This window comes from Pelobates fuscus, chromosome 9 (genome assembly GCF_036172605.1).
Source record: "Pelobates fuscus isolate aPelFus1 chromosome 9, aPelFus1.pri, whole genome shotgun sequence".
NCBI classification, from domain to species: domain Eukaryota; kingdom Metazoa; phylum Chordata; class Amphibia; order Anura; family Pelobatidae; genus Pelobates; species Pelobates fuscus.
Genome location: NC_086325.1, coordinates 99,820,726 through 99,828,966, shown reverse-complemented (window position 1 = coordinate 99,828,966; position 8,241 = coordinate 99,820,726).

The following is an 8,241-nucleotide window of genomic DNA, read 5'->3' as shown; positions in this document are numbered from 1 at the left end:
CTGCTTAATACACAGACTGCTGACTACACACGCACACTGCTTAATACACATACTGCTGACTACACACACACACACTGCTAACTACACAGACTGCTGACTACACACACACACATACTGCTTAATACATACACACACAGACTGCTGACTACACCGGCTGCTGACTACACACACACACACACAGACTGCTGACTATACAGGCTGCTGACTACACACACACTGCTTAATACACAGACTGCTGACTACACACACACACACACACACACACACTCTGCTTAATACACAGACTGCTGACTACACACGCACACTGCTTAATACACATACTGCTGACTACACACACACACACACTGCTTAATACACAGACTGCTGACTACACACGCACACTGCTTAATACACATACTGCTGACTACACACACACACTGCTTAATACACAGACTGCTGACTACACACACACACACTGCTTAATACACAGACTGCTGACTACACACACACACACACTGCTTAATACACAGACTGCTGACTACACACACACACACTGCTTAATACACAGACTGCTGACTACACACGCACACTGCTTAATACACAGACTGCTGACTACACACGCACACTGCTTAATACACATACTGCTGACTACACACACACACACACACACACACACTGCTTAATACACAGACTGCTGACTACACACACACACACTGCTTAATACACAGACTGCTGACTACACACACACACACACACACACACTGCTTAATACACAGACTGCTGACTACACACACACACACTGCTTAATACACAGACTGCTGACTACACACACACACTGCTTAATACACAGACTGCTGACTACACACACACACACACACACACACACTGCTTAATACACAGACTGCTGACTACACACACACACACTGCTTAATACACAGACTGCTGACTACACACACACACACTGCTTAATACACAGACTGCTGACTACACACACACACACTGCTTAATACACAGACTGCTGACTACACACACACACTGCTTAATACACAGACTGTTGACTACACACACACACTGCTTAATACAGAGACTGCTGACTACACACACACTGCTTAATACACAGACTGCTGACTACACACACATACACTGCTTAAAGGGACACTCCAGGCACCCAGACCACTTCAGCTCATTGGAGTGGTCTGGATGCCTTGCCCCTCTACCCTTAACCCTATTAGTCAAAACACTGTGTTTTTTTGATAAACCGCAGTGTTTTGATTAAATTGCAAATCCCACCTCTAGCTATTGTCTGTCAGACAGCCGCTAGATGGTGCTTCCGCGTCCATAGCAGACAAAAGGTGAGTTGCGACACGCCCACGCACTGCATGAGAGCGTCGCACGTCACATGGGTCTAATACTCTATAATTATCTAATACTGATTCTTATTATGTAATTTAACATTCTAACAATTTTTTTCAATAATGATTATAATAATAATTACAATCATAATTGTATATATCTGTATTTAATTATTACCTTTATTATTTCTAAAGATATTTTACATTCTTTGTCTTGATTATGATCATGTATATTAATGTATTTTATTAAAATATTTTATTAAGTTGTTTGTTTATAACATAACTAATATTATTTAATCTTATTTTTAAAAAAATTTAGTTTCATGTATTTAATTGTTATCCTTTTTTTTGGTAACTTTTTGCCTCTTTTAATAATTTCATAAATATATAATACGTCATACTTTATTCAATTTTACAATATAAAAACTGAATTCTTATTTCTGTAATTTTTTCTGAAGATTCCTTAGAAGATTGGATGTCGAAATCTTTATTACTCCTTATTTGGTGAGTGCATTTCTAACATCTAATTTATTGTAAAGTCTTAACTATCAAAACCACTACATTTGTTTGTTGTGGTTCTGATAGTTTGGTCTTCATTTTCGTATTTACACAGTGTTGCAGTTGTTCCCTCTTGGTTCACCCCCCCAACCTCCACTCAGGGTGCTGAGGAGCGTAACTTGACGGCGTCTTGTGCAGAAGGGTGCCGCTGGCTCCTCTCCTGTGTGTGCCCTTGGTGGTTGTCCCAAAATGTCACTGCTGCACCAAATCCCTAGCTAGATTTTAGATCTCAGCGTCTCTGTTGGTCAGCGCATGAAAAGTGCTGCCCTGGATTCTCACAAGTCCAGCGCAGCCTTTCCCATGAGCTGAGTGGCAGACATGTTTTGCTTTCCCTGTTATGTTGTGGTGTCAGGTGCTTTGATGTACTGCTGCTGTATTTTGTCATGCATTCTTGTCATGTCAAAATCTCACAGTGTTGCAGTTGTTCCCTCTTGGTGTCCTCCCCCACCCTCCACTCAGGGTGCTCAGGAGCGGAGCTTGACGGCGTCTTGTGCAGCAGGGTGCCGCTTGCTCCTCTCCTGTGCGTGCCCTTGGTGGTTGTCCCAAAATGTCACTGCTGCACCAAATCCCTAGCTAGATTTTAGGTCTCAGACTCTCTGTTGGTCAGCACATCAATAGTGCTGCCCTGGATTCTCACAAGTCCAGCGCAGCCTTTCCCAGGAGAACTGGCACTACTGGGCATGTTTTTTTTTTCTTCTTTATTTCTAATTCTCAGGTATTAGAGCAGAAATATTAGTAACATTGTTAACGAAGACCATCTCAAGATATTTACAGTTTCATTGTATCCATATTGGTGAACACCCTCCCTCTGGCACTCAGAGTAGGTCAACTTAGCAACCTCAATTAGCATCCACCGCGGACCCCCGGCTGAGGATCCTTTCTGTGCTCTAGTGGAGCCATGAACCCTGACGGGCCACACAGGCAGGCCCTCAGGGGTCTTGAACTATACAGCTATATGCTGTTGTATCCTCTGGGCGCTCCGATCAGTCCATGAAAAAGAGATTGGGTATTTGTGTTGATCAAGGCACACTTTATGTGTAAAATATTTAAATAATATTTTATAAGAGATATAGGCAATTAGATTTAAAACTGTTCAGTTGTTTCCACCATGGGTTTAAAAAAAAAATGGTATAGCTGTATAAATAAAACAGTTTAAATGCAACATTATTTTAGTTTTCCACCAGATTTTTCACATGGAATGAGACCCCATTATTCTACTTCACATGTATTCTTTGCTTAACACATTGTAATAAGAACAATCATGTTTTGTCTTGGCTAACAGATGGCGATAAAACACTGTATAGTACAAGGTATTTGTTAACATAGTTAACAATAATTTTAAATTGCTGAAGGGGGAACTGTCATTTCTCTGGAAATCGCACCACTGAATAAAACTCTTAAAATCCACAAGAGTTTCTGTTAATATTTTTTTTTTTTAATCTTTAACATACATTGAAAAATTAATGTGCTCCATTTTCTTTTAAATTCATATTAAAGGACCACTTTAGGCGTACAGACCATTCATCTCAATGAAGTGATCTGTGTGCAGTGGTCCTTAAAATTTTAACCATACAATGTTAAACTAACAATTAGTAGATACAGAAATATTTACATTGCAAGGTTAAATACGTCTCTAGTAACTGTTTTCTGGCCAGCCACTAAAGGCCCTTTCACTGTGAGAACCTTGTCAAACTCAATTCTCACTGCTAACCTACATTTGTTTCGAGGTTGCTGGCCACACATGCTTTTTAACCCCAGTGCTCCTCTATGAGGAACATTGGATTGGATGAGAAAAAGAGTTAGCGGAGGAGGAGCGTGGTTGGAGCCTGAAGCCGCACCGAGGAACATCGGCGCTCGGTTCAAGAAAGGGATAGAAGAGCTTTTAGCCACTTTAACATAGCGGGATGGATGATGCAAGGGAGGGGGAACTAAAATCCATACTGACATGAAAATTATTTTGAATAACTTTCAATGTATTATTCCTTTAACAATTTTTTTTACTTAAAAGTCCTATTTATTTATTCTAAACATATATTTTACTTATTTTTTTTTTATAGGGCATCTTCTTTACGACTCTTCATATTTGACACGTGTGCTTTGAAGCACGGTAGGCAAACTTTTAAAATGTATTTGGTTTTGAATGTAATTTAAATAGATATGCTTTGAAATGCTTCTATAGTGCTTGCAATCCAACATTGTATTCCTAACACTAGTGCACTCTGGTACCTTAACCAGTGGTGTATTCTGATTTAAAAAAAAAAAAATTATCATAATTTTTTATTTTTGCTGTGCGTAATAACTTTACATATTCGCTTGTCATGCCCCAAAAGCAGTTCACGAGCCATAGATCATATTATGCATTGAAACACATTTAGGACATCTAGATAGTATGTGCACATTTTTAAGAAGTTAGTAAACATGAGGTAACCATTGCTAGAATATGTATGAGCTAGGGAGACATTACATGTTAAGCTTTGGCATGGCTTTAGCTACTAACACGGTTTTGGTAGGTATATACGATTATATGTAGGATTATTCAAGAGGTTAATAGAGAGTAAACAGAGGCATATGAAATCAGACTTGTATGTAAAGGTCTCTGACAGCTGCCCTTGCACCTGGACCCGGTTGGGAGAGTGTGCGGGTCATAGGAGAGTCTGTAGTGAATCGCCATTCATCCTATTCCTGCTGCTGGGAGGTGGTTGAGACCCTTCTGCTGGTACCGGGGAGGTGCTGCTGCTCGGACAGGGGCGGGGGTAGGCCTACGTCGTCTGGCCATACACTCGTTGGCATACGTTGCCCATTATCGCACACCACCAGGCCGGGCTTGAGGCTCAGTGGCAACAACCACTCATCGGTCTGTTGTTCCATGCCCGTCCACAACTCCTGCGCGGTGTGGGTTTTTTCCCCCCAAACATATGAGTTTTAAAACTGCCTGCTGTCGTTTCCCCTTGGCTGTGCTGAAGTTGGTGGTGAAGGTGTTAAGCTGCCTGGATGAGGTAGTGGTAGAGGAGGAGGAAGCAGCAACAGGAGGCAAAGAGAAATGCCCTGCAATCCTCGATGGTGGAAGGACATGCGCCAAACTGCTATCCACCTCAGGCCCAGCCGCCACTACATTTGCCCAGTGTGCAGTTAGGGAGATATAACATCCCTGCCCGTACTGGTCCTCGTATCTGTTGTTATGTGGACCTTGCCACAGATGGAGTTGCGCAGTGCACACCTGATTTTGTCCGCTAATTGGTTGTGCAGGGAAGGGATGGCTCGCCTGGAAAAATAGTGGCGGCTGGGAACCAGGTACTGTGGGACAGCCACCGCCATCAGGTTTTTAAAACTGTCCGTCTCCACCAGACGGAATGACAGCATTTCAAAGGCAGGAACTTTTAAATGCTGGCATTCAGGGCCAGGGATCGCGGGTGGCGAGGGGGGTTCTTCCTCTCCAGTGTTTGGGAGATGGACAGCTGAACGATTCCATGGGACAGTGTGGAGATGCTTGGGGACGGTGGCGGACGTGGTGGCGTTGCTGCTACATCCTCTGTTTGCGGAGTGGCAGGTGCCACTCTGACTCCAGAGGTGGAGGAAGAGGCCAAGACAGCAGCAGAAGAGGAAGCAGGAGGAGCCTGAGACCTTTCTTGGTTTTTGAGGTGCTTACTCCACTACAGCTCGTGTCATGCAGGTTGTGCTCAGGTTTAGCACGTTTATGCCTCGCTTCAGGCTCTGATTGCACAGCATGCAAACCACTCGTGTCTTGTCGTCAGCACATTGTCTGAGAACTGCCACGCCATGGTACTCCTTGGAGCTGGCTTTGGTGTGCTCGGTCCCTGGGTGCGGTGGGCAGTAGCAGGCGTACTGTCTAGGGGACAGCCGCTCCGCTTTTGCACCCTGCTCCCTCTTATGCTATGCTGGTGCCTCTGGGCGACCACTGCCTCTTCCTCCAAACTGCACACGTCACTCGCATGACCTTCATTCCATGTGGGGTCTAGGACCTCATCATCCTCCACATCATCTTCCACCCACTCCTCAACCCTGCCCTTCTTGCCGGTCTGCACACTGCAGAAAGCCACAGCAGTTGGCACCTGTGTTTCGTCATCATCAGAGACATGCTGTGGTGGTCCTCGCATGTCCACATCCTGACACATAAGTGGTTGTGTATCAGTGCACTCAATCTCTTCCACTTCTGGGGCATGGCTAGGTGGATGGCCCACGGAAACCCCGCCAGCAGAGTCATCAAAAAGCATAAGAGACTGCTGCATGACTTGTGGCTCAGACTGCTTGGCTGATTTGCAAGGGGGAACTACTCAAACTCTAAATCAAGAGGAGTGGCGATACTGATTTGGCAATAAAACCCAATTTACATACCAAGATCAACAGATGACTCTGGCAGATTTATCTTTGTAAAGGGCAAATTGGGAAACACCCAAGTCACACTGGCCAATATATATCTCCCCAACAAAAAGCAGAATGCAGCACTAGAGAAAATATTGTCTAAACTCTCCAACTTCCACAAGGGTATCCTGGTACTGGGAGGAGACATTAATGTTTCTCTAGACGGGAAACTAGATTCCACTTCTAAGCCACAACCAAACACAGAATTAATTAGAAGACAGATAAACGGCACTCTGCATGAAACTCAACTATATGACTGCGGGAGGGCTATACACCCAACACGAAAAGATTATTCGTTCTTCTCATCCACAGCGGGGACCTACTCCCGTATCGATACCATCTTTTTGCAACACAGGTACCTACCTATGGCCACATCAGCATCATATGGCCCAATATCGTGTTCAGATCACGCGCCCATGTCCCTAAAAATCACAATCCCTACCATACCAAACCCAACCTCACAATGGCGACTCAACGACCTACTCCTCAATAACACAGAAACCATCGATAAACTCTGAGACTCAGCCAACACCTATTTCACCCTAAACACACAACCAGACACCTCACCAGCTCTGGTTTGGGAAGCACATAAGGCAGTCCTGAGAGGGGAGCTTATCCACATCACTTCTTCCCAAAAGCGCAAAAGAGAACAACAAATCAAACAATTGACTCAAGAACTAAAACCCTGGAATGCAAACAACACCAAAATAAAGACTCAATGGACACATATAAACTGACACTAACTAAAAGAGTAGAACTAACAACGATACTCCAACTGACACTAACAAAACATTACTACTATACAAAAGGGGGAAAAGCAGGAAAACTTCTCGCTCAAGCCTTACAACTAAACAAACAATCCACATTTATAGCCAAAATTAAACAGGAAGACGGGAGTGTCACAAACCAAATGCCAGATATTATAAAAGCTTTCCACAATTTCTATACCGACCTATATAACCTTACACAAATCCAACCTTCCGCAGAAGATATCCTGAACTTTCTCAAACCTAGGGTCAAAAACACACTCCCATCTAACGAATCACGATTCCTAGATGAACCAATCACACCTGAAAAATGTGAAAACACAGTGAATCTCTCCCTATTGGTAAAAGCCCGGGCCCTGATGGTTTCACGGGCAAATACTACAAAACTCTCTCACGAACACTAGCACAACCATTCACCGATTCATTCAATGCACAAAAACTCACATCCTCACTACCCAAATCCGCGCTAGAAGCAACCATTGCCCTCATACCCAAAACTGGCAAAGATCCCTCAACGTGTGGAAGTTATAGGCCAATCTCACTCATCAACATTGACGTAAAGATCTTGACCAAAATAATGGCAAACAGACTAAAACCATTCCTCCCAAATTTAATCCACCAAGACCAGGCGGGCTTTGTGCCTGGACGTGAAGCTAAACATAATACGACAAAAATAATAAACGCGATCCACTGGGCCCAGACACATAAAACACACAGTGCCTTACTCGTGATAGATGCCGAAAAAACATTTGACAGGGTGAGCTGGGTCCTACTCACCCATATGATTAGATTTCTGGCATTTGGGTCGAGATGGCAGGAATGGTTGGCAGCTATCTATTCACAACCCACGCCCAGACTCCGCATTAACGGTCAGCTTTCCTGATCCCTTGTAGGAAGGGCTCTATGATTAGGATAAACAGGGCTGTCCCCTTTCACCCCTCCTGTTTATCCTAATCATAGAGCCTTTCCTACAAGGGATCAGGGAAAACACGCATATTCATGGCCTATCAATCAGGGGAGAAGAATATAAGGTCTCAGCCTTCGCAGACGACCTTCTCTTTACCATCTCCAACCCTCTCTCCAGCTTACCCAACGTTCTCAAAGAAATGGAAACCTACAGCAAGGTATCCAACTTCCGAGCAAACCTCATCAAATGCGAACTTCTGCCTATATACACTACTAATTACCTAGATACAAAAATGCAA